The 23,421-nt window shown below is 43.7% G+C and overlaps 1 protein-coding gene across 14 annotated transcripts in view; it reads left to right on the forward strand.

Annotated features, from left to right (window-relative positions):
- Positions 1-1,480: 1,480 nt before the first annotated feature.
- Positions 1,481-23,421, forward strand: part of Loxl2 (lysyl oxidase-like 2) — an 89,597-nt gene continuing 67,656 nt past the window's right edge. For 10 of the 14 annotated variants that reach the window (XM_087585300.1, XM_087585307.1, XM_087585303.1 and 7 more), the window contains exon 1: positions 1,957-2,085. The gene's annotated coding sequence lies outside the window, so the exon portion shown is untranslated. Of the gene's footprint in view, positions 1,613-1,956; positions 2,086-23,421 lie in introns of those variants that run through there. The other 4 variants (XM_087585311.1, XM_087585314.1, XM_087585306.1 and 1 more) reach the window with 4 other exon arrangements.

Genomic DNA, 23,421 nt, shown 5'->3' on the forward strand with positions numbered 1-23,421 from the left:
GAAGTTTTCTCCCTGATAGCTTGTACTGGATGCTCTATGCTGGCTGCCTGGTGAGAAATGTCAACAACAGTATTTCCTATCTAGCTGTGAACCCTGAAAGCTACAATGAAAATATCTAGCAAGATATATCTGTGGGTGGGTACTACAGTGGCACAAAGGTTATGGGTATAACCAACTGCTCTCTGATTGGATTTAAGGCCCAGTCCACAGGAGAAAACACATAAACATCTAAATTTATTGCATATACTATAAATATTGCAAAGAAACCATGGCTGGGGTGCTCATAGGCCATGCAGGCGAACCTACTACTATCATATCAATAGCGAACTGCTCTCTGAATTCATGTCTGTAGATTACTGCAGCTCTTAGACCGCAAAAGAGAAGCTTCTTCGTGCAGTGGATAGTAGTTAACACAGAAACTCACAATTGGTCAAAGTGCAGAGGGTAAGTATCTGAGGAGTGCTCAGGCATAAATGGGGCATCTGTGTCATATCCCCTCCTCATCAAAGCTCAGGGAATATCTAAACAGAGGGAGCAGAAAGATTTTAAGAGTCAGAGATCAGGAAGGGCGAGGCAAAACAGTTTCTTCTGGACACTGCAGCAGCTATGTTTGCCTGCACAAGATCTACATAAGACCAAGCCACTAAACATTCCAGCTCAGAGCAGGGAAGGGTTATCAAGCCTCCAACCCTAGCCGAGGACCTATTAGAGAATTTATACCTTTCTTGGGAGGAAGAGTCAATGTTTGTTAAGGTTTGTTTTAGTTCAACTGTGCTCTAGGGGATGCCCCCCACACCTGTGCATATATGGGCAGCACAAATAGAAACTCATTGAGTTTTTATTTTTATTTTCCAAGAGAAAAGGAAGCTGGGAGGTGGGGAGTGGATCTGGAGAAGTTAGGGAGAAGGGCAGAGTGAAATACATTGTGAGCATGGACTTCTCAACAAATTTAAAAATTTTTTATTTAAAAAAAGAAAAAGTGTGGGGCCTTACTAAGACTCCAAATGTTGACCTCTGGCCTTCACAGCACATGCACTCATGCACTCACACATGCCACGAATGTGCCCGTGCCCACACACAATTTAGATCCTAGGGTGTTGAGAAGATGTGTACCTTCAGGCATTTTCTCCCTGTGATGATGATCCCTTGGCTTTCTGAACTGCGTTGCTCAAAGGACATCATTTACAAGGTTTAGCATTTAAGTAAAGTTGACAAATTAAATCTATATGAGCTGGTTTTCCCCGAGTCCTTATCTTGAAACAATTTTGCTTGTAAACAGAATTTCTAGGTGGTTTTCTGAGGGAGTTTATATAGACACAGACCTCTAAACCAGCTTGATTTATTTTTAACTTCTTGCTTTGAGAAGTCTTTAGGAAGACCAGTATTAGGCTATTTCAGGGTTATCAGTTGTGATAAAGTTTTAAACTCCAGTCAGATTCCAGCGACTGGCTTCTTTTCCCGCCCCTGTCTCAATTTTTCTGTCTTGACTCAGTGCACAGATGTGAAGCTCGAATTGTAAGGCGAGCAGTTTGGGTTTGCTGTTCAGAAACCGTCTACCAGAGAAGGCACACGAAGCCTGAGCGAGATAATGACTTCAACTTTTAGTTTTCAGGTAAAAAAGCTGCATTCAGCGCCCGCCTTAATCTTAGTAAATCATACCCTGAGCGAACTGGAACGCGGGGGCCGGGAGATGGAAGGCGCAGAATCCTCTAGTGGAAAGGAGTGCACAGTCTGGAACGGCGCGGTCTCCCGGGCGGCCAGCTGCAACTCTTGCTGATCCACCCCCACCCCACCCCACCCCACCTCACCCCACCCCCCAATCCTAGGATAAACCGAGGAAGTTCAACAAAGGGTGGAGGCCGGGCTAAACTAGAGGCCGCCTTCGGGGCGAGCTGGGGTCGGGGGTGGGGTTTGCCGCGAGTTTCTCTTTAAAAGCGGGAGGCGAAAGCTTGCCGCAACTGTAGCGCGCGCCTCCCTGCATTTTCCCCTGGCTTCTCCGCGGGCGGGCCCTCGGCGATCGGCGTGGAGAGGGGCCACCGCTGAGATCCCAGTCCCTGCCTGGCCACCACGGAGTCCAGCTACCAAGTAAGAACGCTTACCTCTGTCACCCTCCTCTCCCCTCTTGCGCGCAGCCCGAGGGCTAGCAGGAGCATCCCCAGGCTCCATCCTCCTACCCCTCTCTCCCTCCTCCCTTGGGGCAGCTTGGGCCAGGAATGCAGGAGGACGTGCAGGCTGACAGGTCCCCCTACTCCCAACCCCAAGCCAGCAGCCCCGCCCAGTCCCACTTTGCCTGGGTCCAGGGAGGCGGTCGGTTTATCCCGGGAGCTGAGTCTTCTGGGCAACCAGGGCTCTTCCAGACGGGGCCTTGGGGCGCAAGCTGCGTGCTTTGAAGCGTGCAGAATGGAGAAGGGGCATCGGAAAGTTAGGATGGTAACCAAGGGTTCTGGCTTTTGAGAGATGGAGCTTATGGCGGGGAGGAGGCAAGGAAGACATTTAAGTATGGCTGTGACTGTGACTTTGGGCATCGTGGAGTCGAGTGCCAGGCAGCTGTGGAGCGAATAGCTTGCAACTGGATTTTTCTACCCAGCTTGCTGGAAAGGCTCTACCGAGAGCCAGAGCTCAGCGAACAGAGTAGGAGAAAGGTCCTGGCGCCAAGTATTCATTCCCAAGTCTTCTGGGAATCTCTTACCGCCGTTATCCAGGAGAGACTGAACTGTAGGAAAGAACCCGCACTAGCGAACCCCTGGGTGGTGTGTAGAGTCCGGTGTGTTTAGTCTCGAGGTCTTTAATATTAACTGCAAACACGCAGGCCTTTTGGTCCCCGTGTCCTTATTTTTCTCTGTTTCCTATTGGTGTCATCTCCCCCCACTCGCCCCAGTCCCCAACTTTTGAAGTCACAGAATGTAGTGGTTTGCTGAAAGTGTCTCTATTCACCCCACCCCGAAATGATGGGAAGAAACAGACATTACTTTCTCTCCATCACTCCCTGGACCACTGCGACAAAGATTACTGAAGAGTTTCCAACCAATTAACCACCAAACAAACAGTATCTCAACAAAACAGAATGCAGAGTGCCCCTGCGTGGACCAGGAGACTGAGTAACCTACCCATTGCGGCTAGGGAACTCCCAGTTCAGATGGGAGGTACGTGACATCAGAAATACGCCCAAATTAGTTTTATCCCCCAAACCCTTGGGCTAAAATCAGCCCAAGGTATACTTTCCCCTTTTACATTGAAGGGCTGAAGCTCAACAGTCCTGATTTAGTTGGAGCCCTCCCTTAAGTCACCACTGGATGTGAGTGCCTCCAGCCTGCAAAACCCAGTTGTCACCTTGGGAGAATCAGTAATAGGGCGGTGCACAGTGTCTTGTGTACTTAGTTGGCTAGGGGCTGGGTAGAGGGTTGACCAATTTCTGGGTCACTTCACACAGAAAAAGACGTCTGACTCACTGGACTGACCTTATCTTGGAGAAATTATAACGTCCTCCTAGTCTCTGGCTTTTCCTAATCCTACTCTCTTCTCCTTGGGATAGCTGTGAAGCCAACGGGTTCCTGATGGTTTATAGGCTGTCCCTAAGGACACTGGGTCTCATTAGTCTATATTTGCTTTTCCGCTCTGACCTTTGTGTTAAAAAAGCAAAATCAGTTCCACATCAAGTAGTAACACAGGGAATAAAACCCAGTTTTAGGGACAAAGCCCACACTGGATCCTGACATTCTAAAGCTTCCCTAAAGAGTCTTTGAGGACACTTCCACTGCTCTGCTTCCTTTCCAGCTGGGATCCTCTCCTGGGCTCTTTCCTATCCCTCTGACCTTTGGATGACCAGTTGGAAAGTACTTTGTGAGGGAAACAGATTTCCTGGGCTGTGAATGTGACCATCAGAAAGCTGACTAATGTCCTAGAAATTTCTAAATTGTTTGTTTAAGCTGTTTTATGCTGAAGATGTTCAAATATGCTCTTGGGAGCATTCTGAATAATTAATGTTCTTCTCATTAGTCCTAACATTTTGCCCCACTTACATTATGACCTGTTTTTCTTTTCTCAGTGAAGTTTTTTTTTTTTAAGGCAAACCTTGACATCATATGATTTTATCCATATTGATGTTCATAGATCAGCAAAATCCTGGAAAGGTTAGGTAACTGTGATGCTATTGTTACACTCAAGAAAGTGATCTAGGATTTTTTTTTTTTACTATCATCTATTACACAATCTATGTGATATTCTTCTCCCAACTTTCTTCCAAATTGAGTGGATCTCCATCCTGATGCTCTGTATAATGCGCTATGTTCCTGTCACATGACATTGCTGGCTTCCAAGCCACTTCTCTATTTTTTACAAAGTCCCACTAAAGACTGAGATGGGTAGTGTTTAATTCATTTCACACTTGAAATTAAAAAATGCAGATGTTGTCTGGGCAGTGTTGCCAGTTGCTGGGCAAACAGCACCAGACAAACTGACTTCATTCCTGGGATCGAGGTAAATAATCAAAGAATATTAGCTCTGAGTACCCTTCGGCTCCCAGAAGGGGACCCCTTAGCAGGCTGCACTAGAGTTTACTGCTTTCTGGGAGGAGATACTTTGCAATCATTTGGTGATTGGTCCTTTGGAGCTTGAGATATCAGCTACAAGAAGCCTAGGTCTGTTATAGGAAAGCATTCTCAGGGTTGGAAGTAAGGCTACTGCCAGTTCCGTCCTTGAGGTTCTTCTTTGGTAGGATAAAGGAAATGACTACATACACCTGCATTCTAGAGAAAACAAAGGCCACAGAGAAGAGTTTAGGAGAGGACAGTCACCCATCTTTGAGTATCACCTGGCCATTTTGGCTGCTGGCATCTTTCACACTGATGCCCCTAACACCTATGGCAGAAAGAGGAAGAAGATTCTCTGTCTCCCTGCTAAAGTCCCACGTTTTAGACACCTTGCTTTATTTTGCCTTTGTCTAATGAGCATTGGTAGCACCAGAGTGTTTTGCTATTTGGATTTTCATCACTTAAGTTTATTTGCTTCTTAAATGCAGTGTTAAGATACCATTTTACATCTTATTAATGATCATGGGTTAGGATCCCCCTTCCTCCGCAAACTGTGTGTGGGAAAGGACTTCTTGTTTCCGGGACTAGACTATCTGTTGTCTTGTTTGTTTTGCATGGAAAGTGGCAAGGGTGAACAGCTCCTCCATAATACAGTCAGCTAGAGGCTAAGAAATGGGGGAAAGTGAAAGAGAGAGAGAGAGAGAGAGAGAGAGAGAGAGAGAGAGAGAGAGTGTGTGTGTGTGTCCAACCTCATTCACCAACTTGAGGAGCTCAGAAGAGGTATATGTCAGCCTTAAAGACCTCTCGAAGCTTTAATTCCCTTCTCCCTCAAGTACCAGGCTATGTCCATCCAAGCAGACTCCCTAGGTAAGATTGTGTCTCCAGCTGCAGTTACAGGAGTGTCATTTCTTTCCTAGTAAAGTTTTAGGGAAACTGAGGAAATGCCTCTTCTTCTGCAGAATAGTTCCTTCTGTAGAAAAGCTCTTCGGTCAGTTTGCCTGGTAGTTGTACCCTGGTAGATGCTGAAGACTCAGATGAAATGGCTGGAGCCCACCCTGCCCTGGGACCACAGAGTCTGCCAGAGTAACAGTTGTGTGCTGAAAAGGAAGAAACAGGCAGATACCCACAGAGACTCGGTCACAACTGTACATGTGGCCTTGGATGTCTCAGCCTTTAGCCTTGTTCAAGCTGGGTCAAGGCCGCAGATACTCCTTATCCTAGTTGGCTGGCATGCTCCACCCTCAAATGTGGTATACACTTAGCAGGGAGGAGTACCTGGCCAGGATGTAGCTGATTTCCTAAGCCTTAGTGTCAGAGAAGTCTCTAGCACCAAGACCACCTTTTTAGAATGATTTTCCCCTCCCGCTTTCCCTCCTTTTATTCAATTAAATAGCCTAGGCTGACCTCGAATTCAGCATGTAGCTGGAGATGACCTTGAACTTCTGACCTTCCTGTCTCTATCTTGAAGGACTGGGATAAAATGCATGCACCACTACAATGTCTAGTTTATGTAATGTGGGTACTGAACCCAGGAATAAGAGTTTCTGTTTTGTTATGCTTTGTAGTGCTGAGGACTGAACCCAGGGCCTTGTGGATGCTAGGCAAATGCTCTACCAGTAAGCCACTTCTCCAGCCCCAGCATGACTTTTTGAAAAAGCATCTAATAGTTTTAACACTCTCATCCAAATCAATTGACTATAGATGAGCAAGTATATTCCTAGATTCTCAATTCTGTGCTATTCTTTCTGTCTTTCTTTAAGCCCTACACCATTTTGGTTGTCAGTGTATTAGAAACCATAGTGTCCGTTTGTCTTCTTTGTTCACTTCAGAATAGATTTTGGATTTCTTTCAATTGCATATTTATTTTTAGAGTTGGTAGCTTTGTCAGTGTTCACAAAGAAATCTGCTAAGATCAGGATTGAGTTGGAGATACACAGGTCGACCCAAGGATTAGGTTTTTTTTTTTTTTTTTTTTTTTTTTTTTTTTTTTTTTTTTATTAACTTGAGTATTTCTTATATACATTTCGAGTGTTATTCCCTTTCCCGGTTTCCGGGCAAACATCCCCCTCCCCCCTCCCCTTCCTTATGGGTGTTCCCCTCCCAACCCTCCCCCCATTGCCGCCCTCCCCCCATAGACTAGTTCACTGGGGGTTCAGTCTTAGCAGGACCCAGGGCTTCCCCTTCCACTGGTGCTCTTACTAGGATATTCATTGCTACCTATGGGGTCAGTGTCCAGGGTCAGTCCATGTATAGTCTTTAGGTAGTGGCTTAGTCCCTGGAAGCTCTGGTTGCTTGGCATTGTTGTACTTTTGGGGTCTCGAGCCCCTTCAAGCTCTTCCAGTTCTTTCTCTGATTCCTTCAACAGGGGACCTATTCTCAGTTCAGTGGTTTGCTGCTGGCATTCGCCTCTGTATTTGCTGTATTCTGGCTGTGTCTCTCAGGAGCGATCTACATCCGGCTCCTGTCGGTCTGCACTTCTTTGCTTCATCCATCTTGTCTAATTGGGTGGCTGTATATGTATGGGCCACATGTGGGGCAGGCTCTGAATGGGTGTTCCTTCAGTCTCTGTTTTAATCTTTGCCTCTCCCTTCCCTGCCAAGGGTATTCTTTTTCCTCATTTAAAGAAGGAGTGAAGCATTCACATTTTGATCATCCGTCTTGAGTTTCATTTGTTCTAGGCATCTAGGGTAATTCAAGCATTTGGGCTAATAGCCACTTATCAATGAGTGCATACCATACATGTCTTTCTGTGATTGGGTTAGCTCACTCAGGATGATATTTTCCAGTTCCAACCATTTGCCTACGAATTTCATAAACGCGTTGTTTTTGATAGCTGAGTAATATTCCATTGTGTAGATGTACCACATTTTCTGTATCCATTCCTCTGTTGAAGGGCATCTGGGTTCTTTCCACTTTCTGGCTATTATAAATAAGGCTGCGATGAACATAGTGGAGCACGTGTCTCTTTTATATGTTGAGGCATCTTTTGGGTATATGCCCAAGAGAGGTATAGCTGGATCCTCAGGCAGTTCAATGTCCAATTTTCTGAGGAACCTCCAGACTGATTTCCAGAATGGTTGTACCAGTCTGCAATCCCACCAACAATGGAGGAGTGTTCCTCTTTCTCCACATCCTCGCCAGCATCTGCTGTCACCTGAGTTTTTGATCTTAGCCATTCTCACTGGTGTGAGGTGAAATCTCAGGGTTGTTTTGATTTGCATTTCCCTTATGACTAAAGATGTTGAACATTTCTTTAGGTGTTTCTCAGCCATTCGGCATTCCTCAGCTGTGAATTCTTTGTTTAGCTCTGAACCCCATTTTTTAATAGGGTTATTTGTTTCCCTGCGGTCTAACTTCTTGAGTTCTTTGTATATTTTGGATATAAGGCCTCTATCTGTTGTAGGATTGGTAAAGATCTTTTCCCAATCTGTTGGTTGCCTTTTTGTCCTAACCACAGTGTCCTTTGCCTTACAGAAGCTTTGCAGTTTTATGAGATCCCATTTGTCGATTCTTGATCTTAGAGCATAAGCCATTGGTGTTTTGTTCAGGAAATTTTTTCCAGTGCCTATGTGTTCCAGATGCTTCCCTAGTTTTTCTTCTATTAGTTTGAGCGTGTCTGGTTTGATGTGGAGGTCCTTGATCCACTTGGACTTAAGCTTTGTACAGGGTGATAAGGATGGATCGATCTGCATTCTTCTACATGTTGCCCTCCAGTTGAACCAGCACCATTTGCTGAAAATGCTATCTTTTTTCCATTGGATGGTTTTGGCTCCTTTGTCAAAAATCAAGTGACCATAGGTGTGTGGGTTCATTTCTGGGTCTTCAATTCTATTCCATTGGTCTATCTGTCTGTCTCTGTACCAATACCACGCAGTTTTTATCACTATTGCTCTGTAATACTGCTTGAGTTCAGGGATAGTGATTCCCCCTGAAGTCCTTTTATTGTTGAGGATAGCTTTAGCTACCAAGGATTAGTTTTTAAACAGTGAGCCTTCCAGTTCATGAACATGGGATGCTCGGGGATTTATTGAGAAGATCTTTCATTTCTTTCAACAATGTCTTGTATTTTCAGGGTGTAACATTTGTGCAGCTAGATAGTTAAGACCCGTACTGCTCTTGTAGAAAACAAGAATTTGGTTCCTAACGTCCACATAGGCTGGTTTGAAATTGCCTATGACTACCGCCAGCAGATCTGGCGCTCTCTTCTTGCCCTAACAGGAACTTCACTCATACAGAGACTTATGCAATCAAAAGTAAAAAAAAAAAATAAGTAAACATTTTAAAGAAAGTATATAGGAATATCATTATTTTGTACATTGATTTTGTAGTCTATAACCTTGATGAACTCATTTATTGATTCTATTTTTTTTAAAGTTAGTTTCTTAGGAATTAAAAAGCATTACATTCTATGTATGTATGTGTGTGCACACAGAAGCCACGGCACGTCAGTGAACATCAGAGGACAATTTCAGGAATCAGTTCTTTTCCACCAGAGAGGACTCTGCAGATTGACACTAAAGTAATGAAGCTTGTTGCTGGCAAGCCATCTTGCTGACCTGGTTTCCCAGGATTTTCAAAAACGCACACATCTGAGTACATCCTTAGACAGGAGTGTGGTATCCGAGAGGTGGATGATTGGTCTTCTAGGGAGCTGCAAGCCCAGAGGCAGATGAATGTGAAAGCAGGTAGGAACTTGGCCAGAGCTTTGGGCGGCAAGCTGGCGCTAGTTTTTATGACGTTAAAGAGAGTGGGAGGCTTGCTAAAGCTGGCGCTGGTAGCCTCCTTGACATACAGGAAGACTGTTAGAATCCATCTTAGATGGAGAATTGAGGTTAGCACTAATGTTGATTGGCGACAGTAGTAACTGAGAAAGTCTATCCTGTTCAGTACACACAAGAACTGTCAGGCCCCTGGGTATATGCCACCGCCCTGTAGATGCCATTATCTTGAATGAGCACTGGAGACTTGGTACCAGCTGGCTTTGTGCAGTCAAGCCCAGCCAGCTTCGCTGATGTGGCAGTTGGTGCCTGTTGCTAATGCTCTCTGGGCTCTCTCATGGGAGCCAAGGCTGCCACGGGCAGCACAGTCCCAGGTCTGAGGCTTTTAAGCACTTTCAGTACCACACTCCTACTCTGGCATAGCCAGGTGCTTCCAACTGAAGATGTGGCTACGGCCCTGTCTGGGTTTGGCTATCATGTAAAGAGAGCAACGGTTGAAATGATGGACTGTTGGACCAAGTTGTTCCTCTCAGACCCTCACTTGGTCTACAGCTCCTGGAGATGCCCAGTGTGCATGAAGGGCTGAGTCTCCCTTTGATGGTCATGCCTTCTTAGATAAAGTGTCTGGGGAAGATTTCAATTCAGGAATGAGCCTACAGACTCTGAATGACTGTGTACTCCTCTCACTTGGACTCCCACCATCTCCCACGCAGTACACTTAGCTCACTCAACTATCTGAGCCCTCCCATGACTGAGCACTCAGGCTGTAGTCAGTTCCATCCCTGGAGACACCAGGCTTGTAGGGAATGACTGGATTGCATCCCAAGCTTGCATATCATCCTGGCCTCACTTTTCATCTCCTCTCCCTGCTACTTTTTGTGAACTTCCATCTCCTTACAAGAGGCGCTCAAGGTTAGAACAATCTAATTAGTTCCAAGATGCTAGTTTTGTGTGTCTGAAAGTATGTGCACACCCGTGTGCGAGCATGTGTCTGAGGGGTAAAACCTGCCTCCCATGTGGCATGTTAATAGTGGTTGAGAGGAAACCATACGAGCAACAAGGTCTCCATGACCACATGTATGATCTTGAGACCCCAAGTAAAAACTTGGGCATGGTGATATGCTATAGAGAAGAGACTGGTGGGTGTCTGAGGTTTATTGGCTGGCCAGCTTAGGTTACTTGAACAGCTTCAGACCAGTGAGAAACCCTATCTCAACAAACAATGAGTGGAGCCTTGAGAAACAACACCCAAGGTTGATGTCTGTCCTGACCATGCATGTGTACATGTATATGCATGTGCAAAACTCTCATGCATGCATGCAACCCCTGCATATGCACACAGATACAAAATTAATTTTAAAAATATAATGCAAACGGAGTGGTACCCTCCTGGATTTTGTCCAGATTGTTGCCAGTGTGAGATTATATTAGTCATCACCCTTTGAGCCTTGGCTGTGAACCCGGCACTCCTCTGCATACTTTGGACTTTTTCTATCACCCTCAAGGACCCTATAACGATTCTCTAATTGCAGAATCTGAGCCTACTCTTGGGTGCTGACATCCTGTTCTTTTTAATTAACTAATTTTAAAATTAAATTTAATTGATTTTATTTAATTAATTTTATATCTTGACCACAGTTTCCTCTCCTATCCTCCCAGCCCCTCCCTCCCATTCCTCCCGCCCATCCACTCCTCATGCATTTCTCTTCAGCCTTTCTTTTCGTGTCAGCCAAGACATGTCAAGCTGCAGTAAAGTCTAGGCACCTTCTTTCCTTTTAAGAAGGCTAGACAAGGCAACCCAGTAGCTGGAAAGGGTCCCAAAGATAGGCAACAGAGTCAGAGACTGGCCCTGCTCCCACTGTTGGGAGTCCCTCAAGAAGAGCAAGCTACACAACTGTAACATATGTTCGGAGAGCCTACCCCAGGCTTCCTGGTGGGTGGCTCAGTCTCTGAGTCCCTATGGGCCCAGGTTAGTTGAGCCTGTGGGTTTTCTTGTCATCTGACATCCTGCTATTATGTAACCAAGCTATGAGGTCCCCTTTTGGTAGGGGTTATGTAGGTTGGATATTCGAACCCAGTGGGCATCCTGGCCTTGTGAGTTTCTATGTGTGGTCTTTGAATTGGATTGTGAGTTTTCCAGTGTCTTCACCATGGGGAACATGCTGGAGAGATGATATGTCACTTTGTTACTGTGTGTTATACACATATACACCCATGTATGTTGTGCATGTATGTGGATAGGGTCACCCACGCAAGTGCATGTGAAAGCCAGAGGCTGATGTTGCAATGTCTTTCTCAACTGCTTCTATATCTTATGTTTTGGGATAGGATATCTTATGGATCCTATATTCACAGTGTCAGATAGATTGACTAACCACAGAACCCTCTGCTCACTTTACCCTGTGAGCTGTCTCCCTGGCCTCTGGTTGGTTTTTACCTTTCCATCAGATCTAAGCGGTTCCCGTAAGCACATTTGAAAGTGTCTGAAATTGTTTCAACCTCCCCAGGAAACAGCCTGGTCAAAGTAAGATTCCACCCCACCCCAGAGGTGACTGTGGGGAACCCCAATTGGTCACAACAAATCATGCTAACAAAGCTCTCATTTTGAAGGCTGAAAACTATTCAGCTTTCCATGGCCACCTTCTTACCACCTCACTGTGCCTCTGTAACCAGAAATAGAGACGACTGTGGTGGAATTCAGGGCTAGGGGCAAAATGAATCAGGCCTGGACCAGTCTGGTGTCTAAAAGTCTCCATTTGTGTCTGAGGCGTTCACAAGGGCTTCCCTCATGCTCTGGCTATACCTCTTCTGCTCAACACAGCCTCGGTCCACAAAGTGTAGCCAGACATAGCCCCAGACCACCACTCCAGAAAGAGCCAAGAATCACTCATCTCTCCTATTCGTCTCTGCAGGAATCCCAGTCCAGTGGAGGAGACAGCTCTCCCCTAAGCCCCTTATTCAAAGTCTACATCTCTAGAGATGTCAAATAGAATATTTTTACTGGTGACAGATATCTGCTGAGTTCTAGTCCTTTCATTTGAATGAGAGCAACAAGGGTCACACTGCCCTTCTGTGGTGAGGTTATGTCGACCATGTTTTGTATTGGGGCAACAGGATAAGGATGGGTGCTCCAGGGCTAGAGAGATGACTCAGTGGTTAAAAGCACTGACTGCTCTTCCAGAGGTCCTGAGTTCAATTCCCAGCAACCACATGGTGGCTCACAACCATCAGTAATGAGATCCGATGCCTTCTTCTGGTGTGTTTGAAGACAGTGACAGTGCACTCATATACATGAAATAAATCTTTAAAAAAAAAAGAATGGGTGCTCTAAAACCCAGACATTGGGATACAGGATGAAGAGATGGCTCAGTGGTTAAGAGCACTTGCTCTTCCTGAGGCCCTGGATTCAATTTCCAGCCCTCACCCTCATAGCACCTCACAACTGTCTGTAACTCCAATTCCAGGGAATCCAGTGTCCTCTTTTGAACTCTATGGTACCAAGACATACACATGGTGCACAGACATACATGTAGGAAAAATACCTACACATATAAAATTTAAAAAAATGAAAAATCTTAAAAACAAACGAACTTTAATACAAATATATTGGGGGGAATGAATAGTCTGACCAGTGACTTGGGAGGCCAGAAGCCAAGTCACATACAGTAGCATACAGTCATACACATAGAATCACACACAGTCCCCATAGAATCACACGCAGTCACATATAGTGGGTGCCTACAGAAATCTCTTTTAGGAAGAGACTAAGCCTGGTTGGGGGAACAGCTAGATATGAGGGCCAGACAAAGATCAGGTACCACAAGAACATTGTAAAAATCCAAAAAGTACAAGGCTCCAGATACAGTGTATGGTTTGCATGTGATGTGTTTCCCCTCGTCTGTGTGATGTGTGAATATTGCTATTGCCAAAACCAGTAGTTGCTGCTTCCTAGGCATTGAGGGAGAAGTGAACTCTGGGAAGGGAGCTATGGCTCAGCGTGGCCATTGTCAAGGGGAATGGGATTTGTCATATGCCAAAATCAGGGGCAGGAGACAGTGTCTAACAGATGCAGTCCCATGACTCTCCACACAGCTCATACAAGAGTACTAGTTCATATTTGTACATATTTCCTTGTTTTATAATAAAGTTTAATGAAACATACAGATTATGGAAGATAGTTTCAAGTTGCTCAGATGATAGTTTTTCTGTTTTACCGTGTTCTGTAATTGACAGATTTAAGGTGCTTATTTCCTGGTGGGCCTCATTATTCCAGTTAGTAATAAAATACAGGAACAGACACAGAGGTCATTTGTGAGGAACCATTATGAGTTTACAGAGGGTCAACTGGGGAGATATCTGTGGTTAAAAATCATAAAATTACTTCTTTGTAAATTAGCCCCTTTTCAAATGTGTAGTGACTTTGTTTTTTCTTCTGATGAGTTTTGTGTCTACTTTGTCAGACTTATTTTCTGGATTTCTGGTCATTTAGTTGTTTCCATCCCTTGACACTTTATGGAGCCACTTTACCAATGGGGTGTATTTCTTGAAACCTGGAAAAAGTTGTATCTGGCCCACCTGGTCACAGGCAAAGTGAAACTGTGCCACGCTGCTTTCTAATTTTAAGTTAGCTACCAGGTCACAGTATATGAAGAAAAAACATGGTGGAAGAGTAGCCTTGGAGAGTATGACAGGAACAAGAAATCCTGTTTGGAGGGAGCCCATGATAGAGTCCTCTAGACACATCATCAAAAGGAAGGCATTAAGAAAGCCATCCCATAGATGCTCAGATGATGTCCATCCCAACAGATGAACGGCTCTTATCCTAGAAATAATACAAAAAAAAAAGACAAAAAATGATACCAGTAAAATTCATAACTTTTAAGCAACTGATTCCAGAGATATCAAAGAAGATAAAATGTGGAGCAGAGGATTGAAATATGCTCGGTGTGTTGAAAGACAACACACACATGCAGGCCTGTAACCTAAGAAGACACTGTGGGATCAGAACAAGACATGTGACCATATGCATGGTTGAGACAGAGAAGTTAAAGAGAGACTTCAACAGAAAGTTCAGGGATGAGGAGCTCAAAAATAAGAAAAATCAGGTGGTGACTTCAGTAACACACTAGATCAGATTGAAAAATATTGCAGAGCTTGAAAATAAGACTTTTAAAAAAGTTAATAACAGGAAGAAAGGAAGGAAGGAAAGGGAAGGGAAGGGAAAGGAAAGTAAAGGAAAAGGAAAAGGAAAGAAAGAGTGAGGAGATCATGGGAGAGCTCAAAAGAGTGTCTTTCAAAAATCAAATATTGGGTTTGTTGGAAGATCTACAGGCTGAGGGCATAGAAAATCTATTTAATAAAACAATGGCAGACAAATTCCCAAATATAGGTGAGAACATAAGCATCTAAGTACAGGAAACATTTAAAACACCAAATAGACATGACCATAAAAGTATTTTGTTGACGTATTATAGTTAAGTTACCAAAAGTACTGAACAAAGAAAAAAATTTTACAATATATACAACGGAAGTGCTGAGTAACATATAAAGACAAACTTATTAGATTAATATTTTCTCAGAAGCAACTCTGAGTACCAAGAGGTCATGGAATGATCTATTTCAGGCACTGAAAGAAAATAACTACCAAGACTATTATACCCAGCAAAACTGTCCTTAACAGCAAAAGAAGAACCTTTCATGACAAGGATAAATTAAGGGCACTCATGACTAGTAGATCACAATTACAGAAGAAGGTAGAAAGAATCCCATACTAAGAGAAGAAAACTGCTAAACACCCTTATTAGGAAATATGAATAAATTCCACTAGAAAAACAGATGTACCAGTAAGAAGTAAGAAAGACTCAAGTATTACCAAAACAACAAGTTACAAGTTCAGTGAGATACCCTGTCTCAAAATATAAAGTAGAAGCAATAGAAAATGATACTGGAAATTGAACTCTGGTTTCACATGTATGGGTAAGTATACAAGCTCACACACACACACGCACACACACACACTCACACCCATAGATTCACACATATACACACATACACACACACACACACACACACACACACAACTACACTAAGTAGTTTCTGCAGTAACTAATAACAGTAACTAGCAACAGAGGATAGCCACATGTAAGAGACTAAACCTAGATCCTTAGCTTACCCTGCAACCCCCTCCCAAATCAAAGTAGATACTTTTACTATTAGAGTAAAACACAAAGAGATGCTTCAGGAATAGGACTCCAACAAAGTACTAGGCAAGAAACAGGCAGGACATGATAACTGGAATTACATCATTTTAAAAGTACTGTATAGCAAGCCAACAGCAGTGAGAAGAGGCATGTGGACTTCTATCCATCTCAATTGATATCCAAAGAGAACTCAGAAGAGTTTAAACAAGTAGTCCACAGAAAGTGAAAATTGGAATAGATGCTATCAAATAGGAAATATAAGTGGTCAAAGACTTCTCAAGGGGTGGGGGAGCTCATGTCTTCATTCACTAAGCACATACAAATGAAAACTGCAATGAGATTCTAGCTCACCTGAGGGAGGATGGATTTTGTTAATGTTAATGATGATTTGGATAAAAGGGAGCCCTCATACACTATCCTAGTAAGCAGTAATTGTCAACCTGATATGACCTAGAGTCATCTGAGAGAAGAGCTTCAAATGAGGAATTGTCCAGATCAAACCGATCCATTGACATGTCTAGTTGAGGTGGTGTGTGGGGTTGTCTTGATTGTTAATGGTTGTGAGAGGGTCCAGCCCACTGTGGGCGGCCCCATTCCTTGGGACAAGTGATCCCAGGCTGTATAAGAAAGTGATTTCTACTTTAAGTTCCTGCTCAGGTTCTTGCCGTGATTTCTTTGTCATGATTTCAAGGACAGACTGTAACCTATAAGCTGAAGCAAACCCTTTCCTCTCATAAGATGCTTGTGGTTAGAGTGTTGACTTTGTCATTCATATTGCTGATTTTCTCCTGTTTCCAACTTTTCCCTCAAAGGCTTCAGTTAAATTCATCTGCTTGTTTGTATCCTCTTCCATATCATTGATCATTCTTACCAGAAAACTTTTCAAATCTTGGCCTGGCATTTTACCTATTTCAGTGTCTTTGAGTTAGGAAGTTGAGTTAGGTTCCTTAAGAGGAGCTATGTTGTCCTCATTTCCATGTGGTGGATCTCTTTGAGTTTCTTTTTTCCCGTGAGATAGGGCAGAATCTTCTTTTGGGGCAGCCTAATGTTGAGGGCTTACTCTATGGCACCAAACACTTTTGGAAGGCGCTTCATTTCTCTTCACACTGCTGGGGAACTATGGAGATAGAGCACATGTCGCTGTTTTACTCCTGCTCTTTTCCAGAATTCCTACTCTCACTTTTTTCATGGTTGTCTAAAGATCTTTCTGTATTTCTCTCTTGGGAACAAAGACCATTTTCCTTAATCACAACTCTCTTCCTCTATTGACTCTTATAGCCTCTTGTGTACCATCTCACCCAGAGTCCCCCTCATGACAGATTTTTAAATCTGACTATCTGTACATTGTCAATCCTAGAATCAAATCAGGGACTCTAGAATATGCTGGAAAGTTTCTGGAGTGACAGCTAAAGATATGATGCTGATGTTGGGACAATTGAAATATCAGTGTTCATAGACATCCGAGATTGAAGATCTAAAGTCCCTTCTTACTCTCTGATTTCATCCTTCCTTCAACTCTGAAAAAGCAGCAAGCCTTGGCTGATGTTGCCCCACCTCAAAGTCTTACTGGAGATGTCCTGTAGTTCTTTGTCCCTTAGCACAGTTTAACACCTACTTAGTTTATAAAGCATAGGCAGTTGAGCTTCTATAATATAGTATAGTGTATAAATGAGAATTTCTGGTTCTTAAACAATGGTTTATAAAAGCTGGATCTAGAAGGACTTGCTGAGGTTCATCCCCCAGGCCCAATTCATACTTGGAGAAATCAAAGTTCAAAGTTAAGGGCAGCCCTGACATTCATAACTGAGCATCAGCCCACACTATCATAGGCTCTAGAGCAGCTTGACTGGAATCAGGAGCACAGCAGCAGCCTGATCCAAGATACATCAGCTATTCAGATTTGACCTCCATTGTGGGCCAGAGATTCAAGAAGCTTTTCCTTGACTCTTTTTACAAAATATCTTATGAAACAGGTGTGTCTCATTTTCATGTAAAGATTGTTTTAAGGAATGTATCCTTTCAAGTCTACAGTATTATTAAGTCTACAAAACCCAAGTACACCTGGGATTCCCAAGCTCAAGAGCAGTAGACATAAGAGTTTGAACCAGTTGCTGTCAGAATGAAGCAGTAATCTGTCCTGTTGTGTATGGAGGTTGAGTGTGGGGACAGCCACAAGTGGCCACCGACTGGTGAGTCACATACAAGGTCTTGGGGAGCCAATGCTTCTGATGAAGTCCAGGGACCTGAGTCACAGTGTGTGAGTGAATTCTTTCTACATACCCCTTAAAGGGCCCTTGGAGCCCAGCACCTCTTGTCAGGAGGGTTTAGAAGACATTGTATTCTCAAGTGGATTGAATGAGTGAAAGAGTACTCTCAATTGCTTAATTTCAAACTGTGAAAAAATACAAGGGACAAAATTTATCATTTTCTGATAAGCACCACTGGTGAGCAACCCCCTTCTAGCAGTTGATGTCTTGTATTCTGCCAGTCAGATGCTTTAGCCCTTAGTCATGTTTCTTGAAGCATTCTGGTGCTGACCTTTTCCTGGGCTCCACCATATGAGTACTGAAGACCATCTCCTGCAAAGTTCTCAGGTGATATTCAGTAGGACATTCTTCAAGTAAGGTCTTATGGAACAGACCCCCACGGCCAGCCCAACCTCAGTATGTGTGAACTGAGCTTCAAAATCTCTACAGTCATCCCCTGTGTCCAACTGACTCAGTTGGCAGAACCCTCTGCTCACAGACCAAGGATTCCAGAATTTCCATGATGTCTGTGATGCAACTTCCCTGCTGTGCAGTGTTCTGAGAATGTGGATTTGAAGAAACTCCTCAGAGGTTTTCAAAGGGATGCTGAGGATACAGCTTCTTATAATCTGATCACTCTCTCAATAGTGAGATGGGGCTTCATCCACAGGCTTTTGACACACACACCCCTTCCTCCTCTCCTCTCCTCTCCTCTCCTCTCTTCTCCTCTCCTCATCTCTTTCCTCTTCCTTCTCCTCTTGTTCCTCTCCCTCCTCCCCCTCCTCTGTGTGGTATATGTGGTGGTTCACGCCACCATGCACATGTATGCTGAGGCCAAGGGGAAGACATTGTGTATCTCCCCTTTATTGCTTTTTTGTTTGAGACAGAGTCTCTAGCTGAACTTGAAACCCTCTGTCTAGACTGGTTGTCCAGCAAGTACCCAGGAACCACCTGTTTCTATACCTGGTATTTGGGTTAGAGACATACATGGACATGCCCAACTTTTATGTGGCTGATAAGGATTTGAACTCAAGTTCTCTTGCTTTCACAGCAAATATTTTTAAGCCACAGAACTATCTCCCTTAGCCCTTTTTTCTTTTTGTTATTTATTTTATTTTTTATTTGTATGTTTGTCTGTCTTTCTCTGGTTCTTTCTGTGCTTATGTGCATGTGCGCCTATGTGCCTTTGGAAGCCAGAAGATGGTGTGAAGTCCCTTGGAGCTGGAGTTACATATGGTTATGAGCCACCTGACGTGGGTGCTAGGAATTGAACTTGGTTCTTCTGCAAGAGCTCTTAATTACTTTGTCGTCTCTCCATCTTTCCCTGACTTCTGGCAGGACCTACCTTTATCCTTCTGGATGTTTCCATGTGTCTGGAGAAGCAGATGGGGAATCTACCATGTTCATTGTGTTCAGCAGTCAGAAAAGGAGAGAAGTAATCACTACTGTTTGGAGAAAAGCGAAGCCTAGAGTTATGGGGTCAGCACAGCCACAGTGCTTTGGGTGTCTGGTCTTCTGATGCCTGGAACTTTTCCCTCTTGTGGGTTAGTTGCATGGCAGCTTAGAGATGAATCATACAAAGATCAAGAAAAGAGGAAGAAAAACGGCACAGAGACATATCACCAAAGAAAGAGCCTGGGTAGCCACAGCAATTCTAATTAAAGCAAAGTATTATGTTTGTATATCAGTGTAAGGAAACCTCTGTACTGCTGAGGTACGGAGGGAACTGAACTGCAGTAGGAACTGACCATGGTTCTTCCAGGCAGTTAGCATAGTTTGCAGAAGTGTTGACTATACTTTCTTGCCTAGCTAGTGTACTTTTAGGAATGCATTCCAAGGCTATACAGCATTTTAGCAATAAGAATTTTCATCTCAACAATGGATACAGTGGCAAAGAGATTTAAAAGCAGGATTACAGTCTACCTGCATGACTGAATAATCTGTAAATGTAATTTGGGGGTCACTATATCAAAAATACCAGACAACAACTTCAGAGGGAGACATTGGTGTTGGTTCATGGTTTTAGAGGGGCAGCTCAGCGTGATGAGGGGTAGGACATGGCAGCCAGGAGTAGCATCTTCCCTGTGTCACTTCCTGTACTTCATCCAGGGGACAGCCTAGCCTGCTGTCACTCACTCTTCTCCCCAACTTAAGATCATCCTTTATTGACACTCCTGTATACACATACACGTGCAGACATGTTCTTTACTAACTTCTTAGGTATCTCACAATCCAGTCCAGTCCACCATCAAGATTAATCATCACAATAATAAATACTAGCTATATAAGAGGAATTAGACATATTGTCTGTAATGTACTATTCAATTAAAACTCAGAGGGGTGTGTGTGTGTGTGTGTGTGTGTGTGTGTGTGTGTGTGTGTGTGTGTGTGTGTTTTGAAACAGGGTCTCTCTATGTAGCCCTGGATGTCATACCCCAGCCTTAAAAAGCAGTTTTCAAGCTTTTGGGGTGTGGTGGTGCACGCCTTTAATTCCAGCACTTGGGAGGCAGAGGCAAGTGGATCTCTGAGAGATTACTTACGGTCAGCCTGGTCTTTATAGAAAGTTTTAGAACAACCAATCAGGCTACATAATGAGACCTTGTGAGAGAGAGAGAGTGACAAAGAGAGATCAGTTTCCAAGGCAATGTGTAGAAAAGGAAGCAGTAATTTGCATATGCTAGGCAAGCCCTCTTCCATTGGGCTACATCCCCAATCTTTCTTGTTTTTTGTTTGTTTGTTTTTGTTTTTGCTTGATAGCATTACACTATGTATCTCAGGTTGGCCTTGAACTTGCTTATGTAGTCCAAGGTTTTTCAAACCTTCAGTGTTCCTGCTCCTTGCTCTGGAATATAGAAGCTATAGGCATGCTCCATGATTCAGATCTTTCAAAGGCAATAGACACAGAGGGAAGGTGGAAAGGTGAGCCCTGCAGATTTGATGGGGATTGGCACGTTTGCTTTCTCCCTCTTACAAGTTTGCATTTTCTCAGACTTTTATCAATATGCTTTATCAATGTGTTTTCAAAAAGTTTTCCCTACAGAGAGGGAAAAGCACATTAAGATCATTTTTAAGAGAAGGGAATAGTTGCTGAATTGGATGTCTGACAGTGGAGCAGACAAGGTAAAGAAGCCAAGAGCTTCTTTCCAGGGAAGACCAGGCACCACACAGAGGACACAGAGGAGTCTGGGATTCGGGCATGCAGTCTATAGACATTCAAAGCCAGAAATTAAGAGTTCTCCTTTTAAATTACAAGATCATATTTTTTCCCACTTCTTTCTGGAAGAGGATTAGAGGATATCCAAGGCTCTGAAGCCCTTGGAGGGGGGTGACAAAGGCCAGGCTAGGGACACAGAGCACAAGGAGGGGCACAGCCTTGGCCACCTGGTGACCTACATTCAGATCTTGGCTTATAGTTAACCACCGGAACAGCCTAACTTACTGAGCCTCTGTGGCTTGATCTCTTCCGTTGGGATAAAGCTGTTGCTGGCTTCACATCAATACCCATCCAACCTGAAGCCCAAGGGCCACATGTATCCCATGATAGCTAATGAGCAGCTCAGGACGCTTGAGGATGACAGTGTCAAAAGTTGGTCAGCCTTGTCTGGAGCATGTCATGTCCATTCAGCTGAAGATGACTCTCAGTGGGTGTGTGATTCCCAGAGGTAGCATGGGTTCTTACGTGGATCGTCCCTTCTCTATGGATGCGTTCTAATGATGGAATTTTATTTGTAAATTAAGCCTGGTAAGAGATTCACAGTGTATAATGAAATAAACTATTACAATAATACACTGTAATACAACTTGTCATGAATCTGTCTTTCACCATCTCTACCATTTTTCTTTGTGCTATTTGGTTTTTGGTCAACGTTGTACTATCTAGACTCACTTGGAAAGTGGGAATCTCAAAGAACTGTCTCCATCTGATTGACCTGTGGGCATGTCTGTGGGGCATTTTCCTGATTGATGACTGATTAGGAGAGGCCAGATCACTGTGGGTGGTGTCACTTGTGGGTTGGTGATCCTGGGCTGTATAAGAAAGCAGGCTGAGGGGTTGGGGATTTAGCTCAGTGGTAGAGTGCTTGCCTAGAAAGCACAAGGCCCTGGGTTTGGTCCTCAGCTCCGAAAAAAAAGAAAGAAAAAAAAAGCGGGCGGAGCAAGTCACAAGGAGCATCCCTCCATACCTTTTACTTCAGTTCCTGCCTTGAGTTCCTGCTTTGATTTCCTCAGTAATGGAGTGTGACTTGGAATGTCTCAGCCAAATCAACAATCCTTTCCTTCCCAAGCAGCTTTGAGCCATGATGCTTACCATAGTTGTAGGAACCTAACTAGGATACTCTCAAAGCATCTTGGTTTGCTGGTGTTCACTGTTCTGACTTAAATTTCTTCTGTCTTTCCAGTTTTGTGGAAGGTTTGTTCTCCTGATAGATCTTAGCTCCTTCAGCTTGTAAGCCTTCTCTTTCCTGAGGAAGCATGTTGTGATTTTTGTTCTCTTTCATATCTGAGCTTTGAGCCTCTGGGCTCTCATGCTTTGGGACCATCACTACTAAAACAATGGCTACCTGAACATAGGTACTGCATGCTGTGATGGGCCCGGTATCAGGGCAGATATAAGGTAATGATTGACCAATGAATGGGTGGCTGGTATAGACAGCCAAGATACGAAGTACAGTGTACAAAGGGTTGATTGACATCATGGGGAGAGCAAACAGAGGGGGTGTGGCATAGGTCAGCATGAGATTTCATCACATTACTTGAAATGGCTGCACAATTTAAAATGAATGAGTTGTTCTTGGAATTTTCCACCTAATGTTTTTCTCATGAAATTGAGGATGGGTAGCTGAAATTGTGAATGGGTAGCAGTAATGGTGAATGGGGGTGACTCCTATATTGAGAAACATAAGAATCTTTTTATTTTTTTAATGTACTGACTGCAAATCACTTGGCTTGACCTCTGGCAGATCACTGACTTTATTTAATTTCCATAAAAAGGAAGCATAGAGAGCAGGGAGCAGTGGTGCGTGCCAGCATTCAGGAAGAAAAGGCAAGACGACTTCTAGTTCCAGGCTAGCCTGGGCTACATAGTGAGACCCACTTCAAAAACAAACAAAACAAAAAACAAAAACCCAAAGGGGAAGCATTGAAGAACAAAAAGCAAGACAAGATAAATCAGACCCTCAGGATATGGTCAGGTCACCCAGGTTCATATCGTTCAGCCCTTGAGCATTCACCTGAGTCCTGGAGGTGCACCAGTCTAGGCTGTCAGATTCCAGTCATTGTCACAGCCAGTGGTTCCATTCACAGTTCCATTCACTCAGAGCAGGGGCTCACCTGAGAAAGATGTCTGAGAGATAGCCAAACAAATAAATGTATTTGGCTGAAGGAAATGAACAATATTTCATTGCCAATCACTCCCTTATGTTTGTGGATTCTCTAGTATCATGGTTAGAAGTATGTGTCCAAGGGTCTGCATAAAGCATAAATGGAACTTGACTGTGGTATTCAGAGGATTTGACCAGAATTAGGTAAAGTCATCACAGAAGAGCTCCTGGTCTAATTCTGGTGATGCCATAAGAAGAAAGCATGAGACAAGAAGAGACACATGTATGCTCTGTGTGATTTGCCATGTGATGGCCAGTGTTAACCTTTGAACTTTGACAGTAGAGGGTCACTGTTAATTGACTTTGAATTGAACCAGCAAAGCTAGGATCTAAAACATCCTCACTTTTAT

This window comes from Rattus norvegicus, chromosome 15 (genome assembly GCF_021556685.1).
Source record: "Rattus norvegicus strain SHRSP/BbbUtx chromosome 15, alternate assembly SHRSP_T2T, whole genome shotgun sequence".
Lineage (NCBI taxonomy): Eukaryota > Metazoa > Chordata > Mammalia > Rodentia > Muridae > Rattus > Rattus norvegicus.